The sequence below is a fragment of the Lynx rufus genome, unplaced genomic scaffold (assembly GCF_022079265.1).
Source record: "Lynx rufus isolate CCGP_SWC_20201006 ecotype Redwood Valley unplaced genomic scaffold, mLynRuf1.p SCAF_11, whole genome shotgun sequence".
Classification (NCBI taxonomy): domain Eukaryota; kingdom Metazoa; phylum Chordata; class Mammalia; order Carnivora; family Felidae; genus Lynx; species Lynx rufus.
Window position 1 is genome coordinate 5,725,529 of NW_025814825.1, and position 21,606 is coordinate 5,747,134.

The window sequence follows — 21,606 nt, forward strand, 5'->3', positions numbered from 1 at the left end:
GGATGGTCCAAGTGTTGAGTAATATTGAAAATCATATGGCAAGAGAAATAGAGAAATTAAATTGTTTTCCTTGTAAATTTTCCACGATGATTTTTTTACTTCATGGAAAGCAGAGTAATTTGTGAGGTCATTTTTCCTTCACACACAATTCACTTTCATGAAGTTTATTTAAAAAAAAAAAAAAAGGGAGGGGGAATTTCTCTGAGAAACAGAGAAGTCCCAATGCCTGGCTGAGCCCAGAGGGAAGTATTTTCTCAGGAAGGCCATTTCTGTCCCTCCCCTCCCCCTTTCTTCCTATACTTCTTCCCATCCACATCTGGTATATCCCATTTTTCCTAGTTACAGAGAATCCCCATCTCTATTCCTTTTTCCTGCAAGACTGTGGTGCTAACAAATACCAGGTATATTGCAAAGCCAGAAACCCCCCCCCAAAAAAACTACCATGCTTAGAGGCATCAGAAAGGTAAAAAAAATTAACAAAAATCCTTAAAACTTAAAGAGCACAAAGGGTCAGGTAAACAATGATATAAAACCCCAAGTATAGAGAAGAAGGTGCTTGTTTCAATAACCTGGGAATTTTTTGCTAGTGAGACATGGCAATCACCTTTAAATGACAAATCCTACGGAGTTTAGAAAAAAGGGCCTTGCAGGTGACATGAGGGGAAAAGATCAGGTTTTGATAAAAGTAGAAAGCATCCACCAGAATGGAATGATAATTAGAGATAATTATAGTCAAGTACGAGGGTGCCAGAATATGGTGTCTACCCAGCAAGTTACAGTAGGGTCGAACCTCCTTTTTAATCACTTTGAACTTGCCATTTTTATTTCTTGGCTGATGAATTGTTCACAGACAATCTTGGTGTATTTACAGAGTATTAAGTTCAACCAAGGTCAAAGACAGAGATACATTCTCCTTAGAGCCTCATTCCCTCTCAGATGTTTAAGTAAATGGCTTAAGAGAAGCCACCTGGAACACAAAAGGGAACACGAGAATTCAGGGTCTGGTCTTGCCCCTTTTGAGCCAAGTGAGTGAGCACCTAAACTTCCTTGAGCCTCGGTCCCTTCATCCACAGAATGGGGCTAATGCTTTGTTCTACTTACCACAGAGCCCTGTTGTGAAGCTCGGACAACACGATGCATAGAAAGGGCTCTGCAAATAATAAAAATAGAAGTGCTATTTATGATTATTATTGTGACTGAAGAAGGAGCCGTTGTTGAAATCAACGGCTAAGTTACTGAAGCGCCACTTTGGTTACTTGAACAGATGACTTACAAGGGTTAATAAGCACATGTCTTGGTCACCACTTAGGCCTGGTGAGTCAGAGCCCTGGAGCACGAGGCCCAGGTCATGGGCTCCATGAGACCTGCTCATCTGATTTGGACAGCAGAAGCTTCTAAGTTAAAGAAATCTGGGATTGAATCCCATCTTTACCCCTTACTCACCAGGCAAGTCCCTTATTCCATCCAAGCCTCAGTTTCCCTATCCCTAAAACTGGTACATTAATACTGCCTTGCAGGGTTGTTGTAGGTTCAGAGAGAACATACATAATCTCTAATACCTAGTAGGACATACTCTCTGTTCACCTAGGAACAAGTATTCGAAAGTGAAGAGGCAATCTCTTTAACCCTTACCAGCTATTTTGTAAATGCATGTGGAGATTGCTTATGTAGACAATCCTCTCAGATCTATCCCTGTTTCCTGAAAAACTTTTTTAAAAACTATGGTTCACTAATGATGGGATTTGCATCTCAAAATGACAGTACATTATAAACCGACTTCTTTCAGTTACTTTTCTCATTATAATATGGTCGCTGAGATATACCACAAAATTTTTTGGTAATTTGACCTAAATTGGCCATAAGGTTGCCCTGTGCTCAAAACTGCAGATCCTCACCACCCCCCCAGACCTGCCCCTTTGCCACATTTCTATCTCACTTGCCCCTACATTCAACACAACACCCCAGCCAACTGGACATCTCGACTGTTTCCCAAAGCCACCCTCTGCCTGGAAAGCCTGTTACTATCTTACATCAGGCATCCTGGAAACCGACAGTGAGATGCTGAGATCTGCATGCAGGGCTTACTGGGGAGCTCTCAGGAAGCCCCTTGAGGGAGCAAGGGGTGCGGGACTGGGCAAAGGGGGAAGGTGAACCATGATGCGTCCACAACTCAGGCCTCAGTGGATCCCATCTGAAGCTCTGGAGCTGGGGTGGTCCTTCAGGATGTCAGAAATTATGTCAAGGTGCTGTGCCCTCCACCCCCCTTTGACCAGGCACCAGAGGTGGGCTTCCTCCCAGGAAGGAGGTATAACCTTTGGCAAAAGGCAGTTCTCAGAGAGGGATTCAGCTGAGATCCATCAGCAGCCAGCTCTCCTTGCAGCTGGGCGATGTGTGTCTGTCTCCTCCTGAAGGGGCATCTGGGCAGCACCTCACCACATCCACTACTGCAATTTCCAAACCACTGCCCAGCCCTTGAGGCCCATATGCACCACTGCCTCACCATGCAGCCCACTCTGCCCCTGTACTGCCTCCCTCTTCGAACCTGAGATGTGGCCACCAAACCAGGAGCCTCTTGCATTGCCACTGAGTTCAGAGTGCACAAAGCTCACAACATATACTTGGCACTACTTCTCAAAATTCCAGTGAATGTAGAGAATGAGAAAGCTATACCCCTTAAGCACGGTGCAGTGATACACGTTCTTACAGTTACAATTTCCAAGACCTCAGCATATTTAAGCATACTTAATACTTCTTAGTCTTGTTCCTCATTTTGTTTATAGGAAAGAAAATTTCATTGGTAATGATACAATCCTATTCTTACACAACATCCATTGGGGTTTTCATTTCCTTTATTTGCTGAATATTTTTTCTTTATAAAGTATTCTTTTGAAAATATAACAAGAAGTGCTATATACTGAAAGGAAAAAGACTAGAGAAGCAGGGTCAAATTAGTAAGAAATCTCCCAACTTATACAAAATTACACAAAAGTATCAGCCATAAAGAAAATATGGTTGTAAAGAGAAACCAAGTTGCCATAAATGTATCTGTCCAGCTCCCTTAAGAAGTGAAGAAATGGGCTCCTGGCTAGTTCAGTGGGTAGAGCATGCGACTCTTGGAGACACAGAATCTGAAGCAGGCTCCAGGTTCCCAGCTGTCAGCACAGAGCCCGACATGGGGCTTGAACTCACAAACCGCAAGACCATGACCCAAAGGAAGTCGGACGCTTAACCGACTGGGCCACCCAGGCGCCCAAGAGCGTGCGACTCTTGATCTCAGGGTTGTAAATCTGAGCCCCATGTTGGGCCTAGAGATTATTTTAAAAACAAATGAAGGGGCGCCTGGGTGGCTCAGTCGGTTAAGCGTCCGACTTCAGCTCAGGTCACGATCTCACGGTCCGTGAGTTCGAGCCCCGTGTCGGGCTCTTGGCTGATGGCTCAGAGCCTGGAGCCTGCTTCTGATTCTGTGTCTCCCTCTCTCTCTGACCCTCCCCCGTTCATGCTCTGTCTCTCTCTGTCTCAAAAATAAATAAACGTTAAAAAAAAAAAAAAGAAAAGAAATGAAGATTAATGTCATATTAGTGTCATGATTTCACATATTGGAATACTTTATTGGATCAAAAACATGCAAATGGTTGCTTTGCAATAAATAGGTTACATGAATGAAAAAATCAATTAAAATGAATTAATGGAGCCAAATTCTTCTATCAAATGAAGGAGATATACGTGTGAAAGACATATACATGTTTATGTTTATACCTGTTTATAAAAAAGTATAAATTATGTGCTTATATATTTTTATATGAATGTATATACAAATGTATATATGTGACCACATGCATGTGTTAGGGGAATACACACACATATATACGCTTCCCTAACAAATTATTATACAGGTGTTGTTTTTTGGAAAACTACCCCTGCACTCTGACAGACCATTGCAAACTGAAGGGTTAACATGTATCCAGCTCTGAGTCAACAGTATGGCCCTCTACATACGATCCCTGCATGCTTCCAGATCTACGACAAAACACCCTACACGGCACCAACCTTAGGTCCAGGCAAGTGGCCCAATCCCATCAGAGCACCTGTGCAAATGTTTCTAAGTCTTCCTCAGATGCCTGGGATCTCCCAGGGCTGGCTAGCAGTGCCATCCAGGTCTGGCAGCCCCATCCCAGACCAGTGCCTGCAGGGGTGCTAGCCTCCACTTCTTTTCAGGGCACTCTCCAACCCTCTGTCCCAGGGTGGCTTCAATCAGATGCCCCAAGGAACCCCTGACCTCACACCTTTCGGTTTTCTGGGGCCTGTGGTCCAGATGTGTTCCAGGAGGTTAGCCTGGCAAACAGGTCCCCTCCCCCTCAATAGCCAGCATGCTGTTTCCTTGCATACGACTGGGCTGCCAGCGTGGGTGCTGGCATATTGACTTTGGGTGACTCACTCACATCGGACATAGGATCATTCAGGGCAATGGGTGAAGTAACCACTTTTGGACTTGAGCCTGGCATTTGTGGGCTTGTCAGTGTTCCCACTGCAGTGCTGTCTCCAATCTACAAAACCCCAGGGTAGCGGGGTGGCAGCGGGGGTCCTTCAACATCAGGACGCCCCACCCTCATTGCTGGCCTAAGGGTAGCCACTGTCTCCTGACACACTCTTCACCACATGTCAGTCTACAGGAATGCCTGAGTCCCTCATCTCCTCCAAGGTTTTTGGAGACTGTTAACTGTATCACATACCCTTGTAACACATGTCCCCTTGTCTCTGATCAATGTGCTAACGTTGCATTTTCTCATGTTGGCTTTTTTGTAGGTATGGAACCACTCTTCTGCTGGGCCCGCAGGACCCTCTCCCACTGTCAACACTGAAGGAGATCACTAGTCTGCAGCACCTGAGAGAAGACATACTTGACGATGTGTTATTCTACATTTACGCTATGTAATTGCAAGCAGTCAATTTAACATGACCAAAAAAATAAATGACTGTTCCCACTTTTCTGCATTGTCCGGGTAAAACTCACCCTTGCGGTCATCGGCAAAGAAGCTTGGTTAATGATGCTTATGAGTCACTGGAGGCCCATATTCATGGGCAGCGCAAAGAGGATGAGGTGTCATGAGTACCGACCTGACCAGCACTGAACAGAGGACTGTGGGACAGCTGAAGAGGTAAAATCAGTCCATACTGCTTTAATACCAACAGGCTCCAAAGAGTGTGGGGACTAATAATGTATTTCTTACCTTTTTCCCACAGTGGGAGATATGAAGTTAGCCAGGAATGGTGCATCTGACAAAAAGGAGAAGAGAGAGAAGGTCCCTGGACCTAAACAGGAAGAGCTAGTGCCCAGAGAGCATGAGGACCTTCACAGGTGCTGACTGGACACATAACAAACACAGAAGTAACACTTGTCCATCCATTATTCTAAATCTTCACTGATAAATGATTATACCTCACAGGGGTCCATTGACTTTATGTTTTTTAATCAAAGTGTTTCTATAAACAGGGCCCTGCAAAAAAAAATATATTTCTAGAGCCCCGTACAACATAGAGGTGGCCCTGATCCTATGAGTTTTTTTTTTAAATCACCCTGAAACCTAGAGATACTGAATTAACAATACCTTTCTCAAGCCTTTTTTTTTTTTTTAGCATAGCAAATCCTCTGAAGTCTTTCCAGATTGTGACCAGTATCAGTATGAGAGTCACTTGGTGACACTTTGTAGCAATAATGGAATGCCTTCTAATGGAATTCTGAAAAATAGATGGACTCAAAATCAAAATAAATGTTGAGACCAATAAGACCATTTCCCTTGACCCTTGTCAGTAATATGCCCCCATGCTCTTCATTCTTACCAGTCTTACCTATGTTTGCTCTCCACTATTTTAAGTGAAAATTCTATGATGGTTTTAAGTTTCAAATACACATAATTAATATCTGAAGACAACCTAGTATTGCACTGGCTCAGGATGCTCACTACATTGGACTCAGCTGCTTCATCTTCTTTTCTTCCTCTTACTTTGAAGAAGTTTAAAACCTAAACAGACCAATAAAAATGTTTCCTGATTTTCATAACCTCTGAGAAAAGACTCCCTCACTCTGTCTGGTCACCCATTCCAATACCTAACAATGTCCACACTGCTCCCACATGAGGAACTCATCCTTGATCTGATGAACATATCTCTCAACCAGGGTCCTAACCAGAGACATCCAATGGCCCCATCCTAGTCTACCCAGGCAAATACAACATTTTTTAAGGGGCAAGTAACTTTTCTACAAATACCATGCCTTAAATCCCTTTGAATTTACCTGCTACTTTCAAACATAGACTCAAAACATTTATTTCTTTTAAAATTTCATTCTTAGACATGCTGATAAATCTCTTCCCTCCAAGAACATTTAAGCCCCTTTGATTAACTCTGTGGTAAGCTATGAACATCAGCCCATTTCCTTTCTGGTATTTTTGTTTTGGTTTGGTTTTTTACTCTTCCTCTAGTTGATTTTTTTTCCTATTTGATATCGAGCTCTCCTGGTTTTAGCCCATGTGAAAGAAACATATCCTTTAACCTCATATCTGTTGTGGGGTTTGCTTGACAAATTCTTCTCAATGCCTACATGGTAGAAAAATAAAGTTCCACTATGCCAGCTTGGAAGTCCAACTCCACTGTGGTAACACACTACCACTGAGCCCTCTTTCCCACTCCTTAAAACTGCAGAAGAACATGTTTCCCCTTCGACCTCCCCAACCTAATGCCCAATGGCTTTAGAGGCTTTGACATCTAGAGATGAGAAGCAAAAGCTAGAATACAGTGATTCACATTTGTAGCAGTATTGAAATTTACATGTTAAAAATGGAGCTTTTTATTCACTGTAAATGAACTTAAATTTGTTCACAAACTGATCGTGGAAAACTTAAGTTTGACAATCAAGGTGAGCTTAGTCATGGGTTCGTTCTGGTCTCCTTAGGACAGGATCATCATCATTTCAGGATGTTTCCATCCCTTTCTTTTATTGTATCCCTATGGGGTGATCCACGTCAGGGGAAGGGGCTTTTGAAACTTCCTGATATTAGGCCAAGGTCATCAGTAGGTGTGATATTCAAAATATTTAACAAGCAATAGGGTACAGGCACCAACCAATCACCAGAATAGGCACCAAGTGACACAAGTGATAGGGCCTTGCTGGTGAGTACCAGATGATGTCAACCCTGTCCATCAGCATCCATCCAACACTGATTTCTAGTGGAACTTGTTCTATGACCTTGTGACCTACCACTATGGCATCCATGGTTGAAAAACCTGCATCCTACTGCTCTGTTCTCAGGTTGATGGGTCTTTGAAGGTCACACAGATGACTCCAGAGACTTTGGGTTATTTGACATCTAGACATGAGAAAGGAAAATCAGACTGCAGTGACTCACTTGTAGCCATTACGAATTTTGTGTGTTAAAAAATGGTAAATGTAAATGGCCACACTCATCTCAGGGGAATGGGGATTTTTGAATCTGGCATCTCTAGGGGCTGCAGGCTTTTTGGGGTGCTACTTAAGACTTTCTCTGCCTAGACCTTCCTGTCATCTTTTATACTTTGCTACTGCAAAACCATGCTGGAATGGACTTACCTACAAGAATTGCTTTCTTTCTCTTGACCTTCATCAGAATCAAGGTACAGGGCCCCAAATCTATCCTATCCTATCCTATCCTATCCTATCCTATCCTATCCTATCCTATCCTCTTATCCTACCCTATCCTATCCTATCCCATCCTATCCTCAGGTTCCCCAAAGGCTCTGTAGGAGGGAAGCAGAGCACTAAAAACTTGCTTCAGCTCCTCATTAGCCTCTAACTTCTGTTTTTCCCCCTGGGTACCTGCTGCTCAAACCTGATCTCTTTTGGGCAGCAAAATACTCATGTGGTTTGGTATAAACTCTGGGCATTGAAACTTCCAAAATCTTAAACTTTCCAGCCAGGCTTTTATACTAAAAGTCTCAGCTTTCAAAAAGTATTCTCTCTTTGAGAACTTTAAAAAATAAGTTCAGAAACTCAATTGACTTTTTGGGATCAGCTATTTTAGCCTTCTCCTAAAGTAATAAATTCCACTGAAACAATGGGTGGAAGGCTGCAAAGAAGTAAGGAAATTGTGAAAAAAAAGAAAACATATACACACACCTGTCATTATCTCCAAACTGTATATTTTGCATACATTTTGGGAGAGGTTCTTTCGGTATCCAAGACAGAAACCCGGAGGCCCATAAAATAATTTATGTGGATAAAAAACAACCAATCCTTTACAGTTTGTTGTAATTAAGATGTGCATACCAATAGTTACTCAATAAGATGTGATGAAGATATTTAAAATGTAAAACATCTTCATTATGGAAATTCTACTCCATTTAATACACTACGTGTTCAATAACCTCAACTCAAGAAAAATTCAAGATGGTACTCTTTTTGTCCCTCTGCTTTCTTTCCCCAAAGAAAATATTTCAAGAGACCACACTCCTCACATATGTATCATCATATTCTAAAAGCCCTCCATATATATATATATGTATATATATATATATATGTATATATATATATACATATATGTGTATATATATATATGTATATATATATATATACATATATATATATATATGTAATAAATATTCTGTCCCTGAGGGAAAATTGAAAACAATGTTCAGTTTCCTATTTAACACAGGCATTAGCATGGGTCTTCCTTATAGTCAGGTAGATACAACATATCATCCTGGCAGTAAAAGTGGAATCTCCAAAGAGGAGAAGGAGGAGGAAAGCAAAGGGTACTTATTTTTGTAAAGTAGCTCACAGGGTACAATAAACTCTTCCTTTGATCTTGTTTGACCCTGAAAACAACCTATGCAGTAGGTGAGGCCGATAATATTATCATTCCTATTTTAAAGTTAATGAAACTGATGCTCTGGAAGATTATGTCTTGTGCAAGGTCACATAGCTAACAAGTGATGAGCTAGGACAAATACAAATCTAGGTATTCCAATTTTGAAAATATATAAAAGGTATACCTTCCCCCTATACAAGCTGACACGAGAAGAAATGTCACATGAAAAGAAGTGAGAAAACTGGAGAGGGAAGAGTGATCTTAACTGACTATAATTAAAATATCTAGAAATTCTCCCTAGAGGTGAATGTTTTAACTCAGGCTGATGTCCACAGTTAGCATGATCCATGGCTTTTGGGATTAAATGCCCCACTCCCAAATTGCAAATGTCATTCAGGAAATCCTAAATCAGCTTCTTTTACTGAAATGGGTCCAGTCATGTCCCAGAGAGCTCTCTCTCATTGCAACACAGTCTCACAGTTACACTGAATTTTGTGACCACTCACAGGAGGCAAGACCATGTAACAAGGTACTTCAGATAGACTGTCTATTGGCACACAAAGGTTTTGAAGCAGTCACATTACCTAAAATAAGACCCTTTGAATTTTGTAATTACTCAAATGGATTGAAAGGGAAGGTGGGTTAGAAGTTGGGTGGAATTAATCTGGAAATCCTGGGGGAGATGTGTCATTTGGGGTATTACAGGATAGTGGTGAAGCTGCATGAGTGCATGGACTTTGTCTTCTGTGTTCACTGTCACCCCACGTGCCTATACTACTACTCAGCACACTTTAAGGGCTCAACTAGACTTGGATGGATGGATGGATGGATGGATGGATGGATGGATGGCAGGAAGGAAGGAAGGAAGGAAGGAAGGAAGGAAGGAAGGAAGGAGATGGACAGGGGAGGAAAAGGGCGGGGTCTAGAGAGGGGAAAAGGGAGAGGAGGAAGGAAAGAAGAGAAAGGAAGTGGTGGGAAGGGGAAGGAAAAAATAGAGCAGGGGAGGTAAAAAAAGGAAGGGGAGGAAGGCCTATGCCTCAGGTTAATCACAAATCAGTATGTATCTGTTTCCTCACCTATAAAATGAGGGGAAAAAAAACATAGCCCTTCCCTCTGAAAGTTGTTGTGAGGATTAAAAGAGCTAATACACATAAATCACTTATAAGAGGGCCTAATACTCAGTTACTGGTACTTAGTTACTACAACGAATATTTGATCTTCATTAGTTCCTTCAAGTAATTAGCCAAGGTAGCCAACAAAAGGGGATATTGTTACTGACTGGCACAGAGAGAAGGGAGCTAAATTAGAAGAATAATCCATGGGAAATTGGTCAGAAGGCCTGAAATCTCTATCATAAAAATTCTCGATTTCATGGCAGAGTCCAGAAGATCTGGGATCAGGCTCTCAGGCAGGAATGAGAAGACTGTGTGGTGTGTTATGGCAGGGCCTCATCTCAAGCCTCAGTTGGGTAAATGCAATCAATAACATCCTGTCAGTAACTTTTGTGGTCTCCTGTAAATACAAGGTACCTGAATAAAAGATAAAAACTGTCATTTCCTCTCTCAAGTGTAGCTTGATGATTTATCTATTCCTTTGAAAGAACCAAACCAAACCAAGCAATTGCTTAAACTTTCCTGGTTATACATGCCCATTGTGAAATATGAGGGGAAAAGTGGTGCAAGATGGTATGATATTCTTAGGACATTTGCCAGGAGGAACACTAGAAAGAATGAGGACTAATTAACTCAATCCAATGGGCAGGTCATTATAATTACTCCTAAGACAGCCTACAAGGGAAAAAGTGTCATGGGCTGTTTAATCAACCCTGAACTGCGGGGGTGACTAGTTATAATTTAGGTGTTTTCCAATTAGCTAATACAAAACAGTAATAAATGGCCAGCTGCATTCTCAACAGATGCTTCCACATACTTAAAGAGAGTAGAGTTCTTTTCAAACTTCAAACTTGGCTTGGGATGCTTAAGAAGAATTTTATTTTTCAAAATTATTATTATCAAACCCACAATCTTCAAAGAAACTCAGGCTCACAAAAGCAATATGAAAAATCAATGAGGTGGAAAGTGAGTATTGTTTTAGTATATAGGCAAGCTTTTGTGAATAATGAATCCTTTAAATGGGGACAAGGTTCAGGTTCAGGCATAAAAGACCAATTCACAACTGGTCTCCCACCATTTGCAATATGCTCTCACTCTGATGGGTGGGGAGTATCATATTCAACACTGTCTACATTAAAATCTACATAAGACATGTGACCGAGAACTTGGTGTTTCAGATGACCCCATGGAGAAACATGAAAACACTCTGGGCAGGCAACATAGAAGCAGCGAGGGCTTCCCAACTCAGGCTCAGACGGAAGGTTCCTCTTACCTCTGTCAGCAAGGTGAAAACAAAGTTTGACACCGTCTAGCCCAGACATTCAGAACCAAGTCCTTCAGACACACACATAATAATCTTACTGTGATCAAATATAAGGGTGGGATAAATACTGTTTTTCCTATGCCTCATCCTAATATTTGAAAAATCTATACTCCAGCTCATTTGTGTAAACAACACTAAGTATTATTTTCAAAGACATCTTTCTGAAGTCACTGGCTGATTATCTGAGAATAATCTTTACTTGTTTATCATTTGGGTAAATATTCAATAAAAATTAAAGTAAAATTATATCCCCTCAAGCCCCAATAACTAATGAGAAAGAAGCATGCAGAAAAGAACTTGACCCTTAAAGTCAGACAAAGCTAGAGTAAGATCTCAACTTATTAGATAGAAATAGAACCTGGAATAAGTTACTTGACCTGGAAGAGACTGGGTTTCCTCAACTATAAATGGAATTAGGAAGCCTCACCTTATAAGGTAGCTGTGAGAAACAGTACATATGCCAAAGAAATAGTAGGGGATCAATAAAAACTCCATTATTGTTGTGATCAACATGAAGATTTTGTAGTAATTCAACAAAGACAGGGCATCAGAAGACCTAAGCAAAAAGGCCCAAGACTTAGCAGTCTGATACTAGGTAAATCAGTCAAGTTCAATTTCCTCATCCTTAAATGAAAATAACAGTTGGAATCCTTGTAGAGTATATCATTTTAATGGTGAAAAATAAAAATGTAAAAATGTTTACAAAATTAAGAGCACTACATAAAGTATTATTCATATAACTCATGTAATTCAAATACCTTGTGCGTGTGTGCGTGTGTCTGTTGCTGCTTTCTCTGTCCTGTTGTCCGTTGGATGCCTAAGAGTTCTGTTCTCACGTGGTTGGATTCTGCCAGTGTGGTGGTGGCAGCACCAAACCACCTTTGCTCCCTACCCAGTTGAAATAGGACATTTTTCCAAACTGAGATTTGACAATTCTAGATAGGATGTGACAGGTGCTTTTGAGAAAAAGTCTCCTCCTGGAAATCTCAACCTACTGAGGGTTTAGAACTTGTCCACCACCACTGTGACTGTCTCTGATCCTTTCTAGATGTGTCCTGTCTCCCTAACTATGAAGTACTCTTCTTGAGGCCAGGATCTGTATCTTGATTATCTTTGAACCTTCCCATCATTTCCTATATTCTCTTTACACGCTGTTGATTAATTCTAATCTCAGATAAATCCTTCTTTTTAAGTACTTATTACCTGAGTTTAGCAAAATGACTGTCCAGCAAAATAACGGAGGACCTTGAGTTTCTTCATCTTATTAATGGGATAACCATACTTCATGATGATGATAATAATACTAATTATAACAACATGTATTGGACATTTTACCATAGCAGAGACATTCTACCAAGTGCTTTACAAATAGGACTTCACTTAGTTCTCCCAGTAACCTGATGAGGTAGCTTTCATCATCTCTCGTTTACAGAGATGGAAGCCAAGAATGAGGAATAAAATAACTTACTCCAGGAGTAAAGTAGGCTGCCTGAGTTTGTGGGTAGTGGAACCAGGATTCTGACCCAAGGCCATGCCACCTTAATATTTCTAACACTTCTGGTTTTTACTTCTAAACCAAGGTTTCAAAATTTACTTCAAAATGTCAAAGGCCTGTATACAAGCCTATTGCTAATTGTGAGAACTTGGTTTGTGGATTTGTACACACATTTAATTAATCTCTCTCTTTTTATGACCCAAACCCACTTATCATTTGCACTATCATTTAAAAAAAATTTTTTTTTTTAATTTTAGAGAGAGAGAGCAGACACACAAGAAGGAAAGAGGGGCAGAGGAAGAGAAAGAATCTCAAGCAGGCTCCACGCTCAGCATAGAGCCCAATGCAGGGCTCGATCACCTGACCCTGGGATCATGACCTGAGCCGAAATCAAGAGTCCTAGGCTCAACCTACTGAGCCACCCAGACGCCCCAGCATTGTCATTCAAAGTAATGAAACTGGCCTAATTCATAAATAGTCAGTTTCTCCAGTTTGTGCCAAGGAAGCTTCCTGTTGGTAGGGCTCATTTATCCACTAGGTACAACAGGCACAGTGCCTCCACCCAAAAAAACTTTCAGGGGACCACAAAAATCTTTTACTTTCCTCTAAAGTAAGAAGAAATAAATGAACCTTTAGGCTGAAAGAAATGTTGTGATAGATAACATTAACATGTTGTCTTATACCAACGCAGTCATGAAATTTAATGATTTACTTACTTATTTAATTTTCATGGAAGAAGCAGCCACAATGGCAAAAACACTGAGGGCCCCCTGAAAGTCTGACTATGGCCCTGCCTGTTGTCTCTGCAGGATTTTCAGGCACTCTGTGTTATTGATGCAATTTTTCATGTGTCTCTCCCATTGCCCCCAAGGTCACACTACCACAGCTTGTCACTTCAGGCTCTGTGGATGTCAAGTGTGACAGAGTCTGGCTTGTAAAAAGCACGACAGCAGCTCTTTAGCATAAACAGCATACCCTGGGAGACTGGTGCAAGTTGTTAGAAGGTGGTTTCCTTCTCCCTTTCAGCATGATGAGGAAACACTGCTACCAGGGTGTCTGCATCACCCATTGGAGGAGGGTTTTCTGGCCACAAAGTGTCTAGCCACGAGAAAACAGTCTACGGCAAAAGGATATTACAGAGAGGAAACAAAATGTCAGGAAAACCCATCTTAACTGCTCAATGGGAGCACTCAAATCTGGGGTTCTAAGAAATATACCTGTCACAACCAATAATAATAACAGTTCTAGATCGCCTGGCAGCCAAGGCTCTAGAAGGGGAGACTTTCCCCAACTTGAGGCTGTTTTGTGGCCATTCTTCCCCTCTCCCTGTGCCCATCATCTTGAGCTCTTTTTAGCAAGCTCAGATTCCAAATGTCAGCCCAATATATTTGCAAAGCTTAAGGCGAACCTCGGGTTGAGACAGCACCCTAAGGACAGGATGAGGACTATTTGACCCCAGTTGGGCTGAGGATCCATTGAGACCTGTGGATTTTCACTTTTGTTACACTTGAACTATAATGACCTTTATCCTCAAGTCTGGCTTGTGAGTAATGAATACGAAGCCCTCCTCTCAGCCTCTTAGTTTAAAGAAAGAGGAAGGAAATGGTCCATTGTTTTTCTAACCTTGTAGTTTCCTAGTGTGAGATGGAAAACTGCGGATGGCAAGTGAAAGCAGCAGGCGTCTCTATAGAAGGACATCCGGTGAGGCCCAACCTGCTCCTGAGGGGCACGTGTTGATTGTGGGGCAATGGGGGACAGGGCTAAAAACAAACTGGAGCAAGTTTCCTTAGCAAATATGTCTGAATACTCACGACAACCAACTCTTTACTCTGAAGCCTAGTGTACAGTCTGTCCATTCTGTATCTTAAACCCAGGGAAAGAATACCTCCTTGCGTTTATAACAAAGTGGGAACATGCATCAGAGTAGCAATTTTCTCCAGCTCTGAGAGAGATTGTGTTGTACCCAGAAGAGCTAAGAGGGGTGACCAAAAGAGTTGGAGGGTTTTTTTTTAATATTGTTCTGTTCATCCACTACTTTGTTCAAAAATAGCTCTCAAGTTTGTTCAGCACAATTTGACCTTCATAATCATGCGGGTGATTATGAAGCCCCATTAGAGTTTTCAAAGCCCTTTGTACATAAGGGGCCTTTAAACATTCTACTATAATAAAAACAAGCTCATAAAAATCCCACACATTTCACACAGACCTTTGATAACCCATCACATGATAATGACCCTGAGTAACTAACAGTCTGTACTACATACAAACGAGTAGCTCAGAAGTAAAGTTTTTGTATCTTATCATCTCTGGCTAGAGTCGTTTAGATCCTTAGAAGAAAGAAAGAAACACACACACACACACACACGCACGCACGCACGCACGCGCGCGCAGGCGCTTTGCCCATAGATGAAAAAATTCCATGACTCATCAAAAATAACCCCTGCCTTCTCTGGCTACCGCCTTCTCCCAGGTAAGTTTGTCAGATTAGATGAGGTTTGTCAGCACTCACATGACAGGAGTGCTTCAACCCTGGTCCTACCTATCTGGGGGATCCTTGCTCCCTTCCTCTGTCTGGGTCTTAGTGTAGAATCAGTGGAATTCTGTGCATGTCTCTAGCACTTTGAGGTTGGGGAAAGCTGAGCAGGGATGTGCTGCCTACCTCCTCTCAATCAGGGCATTGCCCCTTTTGTGTTATAGGTAGTGTCCTGAATTATCTTTCAGTTGAAAGAAAAAAAGGTTCAACACCATCGTACTAGATGATCTCTAAGGCACCTTTTATTCTGGACACACTGAGAATCTGTGACTACCAGCAGTTTACCTTGTGTCAACTGTCCCTTCAGTCAAGCAACTGCCAAGTTTGGGGGGATTTTTTTTAACCCATTAATATCTATTAATGAATTAATAGAGATTATTTTATCCTACTTAGTAGATAGAAAGTTGAGTTCTGAAGAAACAGGATATAGGGCAGGTAAGTCTTGATAGAGACATCTAAAGAGAAAACTGGGGAAAAGATTAGAGGAGACTGAGTGCACAGTAAGGCTTTGCCTGGGGACAGCAGCCTCAGTGGGGCAGCAAAACAGATGGTAGTGGACACCCATGGGGCCCCAGAGAGGGCATTTGGCAATAGCTAGAGCCACAAGACTTTACTGGACAGTGCCTTTCACATATGCCATCTTACTCCATCTTTATAAGCAAGTAATAATATCCCCCTTTTCCAGCTGCAGTCAGAATCCTGGCACAAGGGAAGGACAAATGTGCCAAATGGGAGGGGAAAAGAAAGTCAAGTTTATTGGTTCTCTTTCCCATTTTTTTTTTCCAGCCACATACTAAGCTCTGTAGGCAGCCAGCTGCCTAACATGTATCACTTTCTTACTGCCGGCTGGTGCTGAAAGACAGACAGGGGAACAAGTCAGTGTCTTTACCTTCAAGAAGTTTATGGTTGGCAAGACATGTATGTAAATGTGGTAGTATTCGTGCTGGTCACCCAACATCTCTGCTCTCTAGCCAAACACATGGTACAACTGTACTTTTATGCTTCCTTATAATCGAGTGTGTCCACTCGAAATGGATGTGTACCGGGGCGCCTGGGTGGCGCAGTCGGTTAAGCGTCTGACTTCAGCCAGGTCACGATCTCGCGGTCCGGGAGTTCGAGCCCCGCGTCGGGCTCTGGGCTGATGGCTCAGAGCCTGGAGCCTGTTTCTGATTCTGTGTCTCCCTCTCTCTCTGCCCCTCCCCCGTTCATGCTCTGTCTCTCTCTGTCCCAAAAATAAATAAACGTTGAAAAAAAAAAATTAAAAAAAAAAAAAAAAGAAAGAAAAAAGAAAAAAAAAAAAGAAAAAAAAAAAAAAAGAAATGGATGTGTACCATTTCCAGGTGGGAGCTTTAAGACCCTGGGCTCAATCCACTACTGTTTCTCTGGGCCATGCTAACTGGCAACATGCCCCATGGTGGCTGCTCCATCAACCTGGGTCCGCAGCTTGGAGCACAGCCCTAGACAAACTGATATGGGCATGTCTCACGAGGAAGAAATAAATCTTGTTCAAGCCACCCAGAGTTTTTGGAGTTATTTGTTACCTCAGCATTACCTGACCTAACCTGACTAGTAAATATCCACCATGGCAGAAGCATTATGCAGCCAGAGGTTTACATCGGTCATCACCCAAATTAGTTAACCTAAAGCAGCAATTCTTTTAAAGACAGTTAGTAGTTTTTTTCCTTCACTTTGAAACCTAGCAGAATACATTTCACTTGCCTACTATATAGTAGCCAGTGGGCTTCAATTATTTAATTAAATAGTATAAATGCTAACCCTCTTGCACTGTTGGTGGGAATGCAAACTAGTGCAGCCACTCTGGAAAACAGTGTGGAGGTTCTTCAAAAAATTCAAAATAGACCTACCCTATGACCCAGCAGTAGCACTGCTAGGAATTTACCCAAGGGATACAGGAGTACTGATGCATAGGGGCACTTGTACCCCAATGTTTATAGCAGCACTCTCAACAATAGCCAAATTATGGAAAGAGCCTAAATATCCATCAACTGATGAATGGATAAAGAAATTGTGGTCTATATACACAATGTAATACTACATGGCAATGAGAAAGAATGAAATATGGCCTTTTGTAGCAACATGGATGGAACTGGAGAGTGTTATGCTAAGTGAAATAAGTCATACAGAGAAGGACAGATTCCATATGTTTTCACTCCTATGTGGATCCTGAGAAACTTAACAGAAGACCATGGGGGAGGGGAAGGAAAAAAATGGTTAGAGAGGGAGGGAGCTAAAACATAAGAGACTCTTAAAAACTGAGAACAAACTGAGGGTTTATGGGGGGTGGGAGGGAGGGGTGGGTGGGTGATGGGTACTGAGGAGGGCACCGGTTGGGATGAGCACTGGGGCTGTATGGAAACCAATTTGACAATAAATTTCATATTAAACAAATAAATAAATAAAATAGTATAAATGCTAATAAATTCTACTGATATAATTTATGTTAATTAAAAGTTCTTTCGAAGTTCATTGTGCAAAGTACAATGTACTTTCAAAGTACATTGTAGGCTAATAAACATGGATAGAAACTTCCGGCAAATTTATTTTTACACCAATTTCTTAAATACCCATAACCATCCCTGAGGAGAAGTAGGCATATGGGGGGATGGGGAGAACCTCACAAAGCAGTGAAGTATGGAAAGCACTTCCAATTTTTCCTTTGCAAAGCTACTGCCAACTTTTTTTAACTTGCCCACCAATGGCTATACAATATTTTCAACCAATTCTCAATTTCAGCCTTACCTTTCTATGATATTCAAAATCCTATTGCATTACTCATTACAAATGAAAATTCTCTGTTCTGATTTTTGTCCCCTCCCTTGAGAAGTTCTCTATATCCTAATTATGCTCGAAATTCATGAAACATCATTAAAAGTTAACCAAAAGCCATTACTTGTAGACTGTGGGCCAGGTTTTTTGATGTGTGTGAATCTCCTCACTGACCCTCACAACAACCCTGTGAAGTAGGCTTGTTGTAGATTTTACAGATGAGGAAACTGAGGATTTTTTCCAAGGGCAAGTAACTAATTCAAGCCCCATTGCCAGTAAGTGGTAGAAAGAGGCAGTGTGCCTTCATAACACTCACACTTTACCCCCACATTTCCCAGGCCTCCTGATTTTCTCACAATTGAGGAGTGTTCCCCTACAAAGTGGCTCTGGCAACTGTGGCCTCAGTCCCCCTTTCACACCACCATGTGGTTTAGGAGCAGTGAGGAGCCAGTAGTGCCGGGCCCTGCGGGGCACAGACAGATGGCCAGCCAGAGCACAGAAGCCACACGTCCCTGAGAACAGACTGTCCGGCTGGAGGCATCCAGCCAGAGCTCATTGTCCTGGGGCCCTTCTGAAAGGTCTTAAAATAGCATTTGACAACGTGGAAACACACAGGTATTTCATGTGCTTGATCTCTGGAACCCCACGGACGCCACAGAAAATGTGGAGTCGGAAAGTTGGGGCCTGGGCCTGGCTCTGTCATTAACGAGCTCTATGACTGTAGCTACTAATAACAGTAAACAGCCCGTCAATGAGGAGTGTCAAGCGGTGTGCTCAGCATGTCCTGTGCATGCTCTCATTTCATTTACTCCTCCCCAAAGCTACAAAAAGTCGGCATCATTATGACAAATAACAAGCAAGTGACATGTCCAAGAACACAGAGAGGGAGCAGCAGAGCCGGGATCTATCCAGCCACTTCCTTTCTCTGGGCCTCAGTTTATCCAACTATATAAGGTTGGGTTGATGAAGTCAAAGCTCCATTTCAACTCTAACATCCCAGCTCTTCCACTCCATTGTGAAGTTCTGTTTACACAGGCACAAATATCCTCAGAAAGTGACCTATGCAATCTTTACCACATTGAATTGCAGGGCACCATTTGTACCTCTCTCCCCTTTGTTCATTTTGTTAGAATTGGTCAAAATGGGCCAAACTCAGATCAACACAACTCATTTTCTGCAGCTCCTAAACTACTTAGAGAGTAGTTAGCAAATCTATTATGGGATTAATCCTAATGACAGAGGTAATAAAAAAATATTGATGTTTAAACATATCCCCTTTTCTTGTAATATGATGCAACCCTTTCCCCATCTTCATGGGTGGGTTTAGAACATGGGGACGTGGTTTGGAATTAAGACTAGCTTCATATTCTTTTCACAGTGCTGACTGAGATTAATTCTACCCCTGGGATCAGTCCACTGGTCCAAGTTCTGAATGTATGTGTGACTTTAAATCAAACTAACAACATTCTCCAAATAATGAACTTTATCTAGGGCCTTAGTGTTTCCTTGATACTAAGTATCTAATCCCAGATATCTTCAAACTTTAGGGTACAGCAGAATTTCCTGGGCAACTTGCTAAATATGCCAAGATATGGGTCCATTTTCTGAGAATGATTTTGGGGTCTGGGATAGAGACCCAGAATCTGTATTTTAAGCTCTATGCCCCAACCCTCATCTCCTACTCTAAGCAAATGCCCACACTTTCAGATGTATAGCCTGGTCCTTATACTAGATTTATTTACCTTCATTTTCCTCAAAAGAGATATAGATTGTCCTTGCCATTTTGGCCAGACACAAACCAATTAGGTCAATTTAGATGACCAATTCAATTGTGGTTGTTTGTTTGGTTGGTTGGTGAGATTTTATTGTTTGTTTTTGTCAATTCATTTTTAATTGTGACAGACAGTTGACGCCCAATAAACATTCACTTAGTTGAACAAAATCACAAATTGACTCTTTTGCTCTACAGTGAATGGACAAGTTTTTTCATTAAAATAACACACTCTGCTACTTGTTTGGGGCCATTAGTTACTGCCTTCATGCCACTTCAATAGTGCTTCACCCTATTACCTTAAAAAAGTTCAATTTGAAGGTGACCATGCAATTTATCGTCCAAAACAGGATATCTGTGACACTAAAAAGAGGTGCTATTAATAATTTCCCTGGGACAACAAGCACAAAACAAAACTGTCTGGGAGAAGTGGGAGATATGGTCCCTCCTACTTTGGCCAGTTAGAAAGAAGATCACCAGGAGGCCACTTACTTGCCCAAGACTCCAAAGTGACCCCTTCCCTCTGTGAAGGTTCACAGTACTGGATCAGACACTGCCTTGTGTTGCTTGTATCTTCCCATAGGACTTACAGCTGACTAGCCACCAAAATACTTACCACTGCTACAAAGGCAGGGGCCGTGTCTCTCTTTTCATCTCCCTCACAGCTCCTGGCCCTGGTGCTCATCAAGGGTGCCATCTGATGGAGAGGTAAGTTAGGCAGAAGAATTCACTGTTCATATGATACTGCAGTGGCCCCCACCCAGCCTAGGGAAGACTCATGTGGTTGGGGAAATCCTTTGAACTATAGAGCCACAAAAATTAGGTTTGCTTTCTAGTTGTGTGACCTTAGGGAAATCATTTAACCTCTCTGAGCCTTGGTTCTCTATACAATAGAGTTGATAATGTTAATTTCACAATGTCATGAGGAAGATCAAACGAGATAATATATGTAAATCACCTGAAAAGGCCCTCTAAAAAATGATAATTCCCTCCCTCCCTTCTTTACAACAATGATCGTGCTGAGCAGAGAGATAACTGCAAAAGGTCATCAGTGTTTACTGTTTATTTTCTTCTTTATGTTCTAGTTACTACCACAGCAAACAAATTACCCCAACCTAGCTTCATACAATAACCATTTTATTATGCTTACTGATTCTGTGTGCCAGGAATTTGGAAAGGGCAGAGTGGGGGTGATTTATTCTGCTCTTTGACATCTGGGACCTCAGCAAGAAGGACTTCTAGGCTTGGAGTGATTTAACTTCCAGGACCAAGAATCATCTGGAGACATTGTTCACTCACATTTCTGGTCGCTGATGTTGACTGCCAACCAGAAGTGACCTGGGCTTCCTCACAGCATGGAGACCCTTGACTTCCTCCACTGAGGTTTACAGTTCCAAAGGCAAACATCCAAAGAAAACTAGGAGGAAGCTGCTTGGCCTTTTATGACCCAGCCTAGGGAGGAGAACACGATCCCACCACTTGACAAGAGGAAAGTCAAGATAACTATGTAATAAGATTGTGTGGGATGACAGAACTTGATTTGGTCATTTATGGAAAATGCAATCTGCCACATCTACCCTGTAAGTGACCACATGATAAAGATGAATAAATCTTAAAAACAAGAAAAAAAAAAACACCCCACACAACATCTTAGAATCCCAAAGTGCTCTGTGATAATCTGAACCTCATATATAATCCAGGCTTTGGTTAACTTGGCCAAGCTCCTGCCTTTAAGACACTAAAA

At 41.7% G+C, this 21,606-nt stretch overlaps 1 long non-coding RNA gene across 1 annotated transcript in view; it reads right to left on the reverse strand.

Annotated features, from left to right (window-relative positions):
- LOC124506838 (uncharacterized) overlaps positions 1–21,275 on the reverse strand; it is a 125,969-nt gene extending 104,694 nt beyond the window's left edge. The window contains exons 1-2 of the long non-coding RNA XR_006960886.1: positions 21,162–21,275; positions 20,479–20,559 (exon numbers count right to left, since the gene is read on the reverse strand). This is a non-coding gene — a long non-coding RNA (uncharacterized LOC124506838). The remainder of the gene's footprint in view (positions 1–20,478; positions 20,560–21,161) is intronic.
- Between the last annotated feature and the right edge of the window lie 331 nt (positions 21,276–21,606).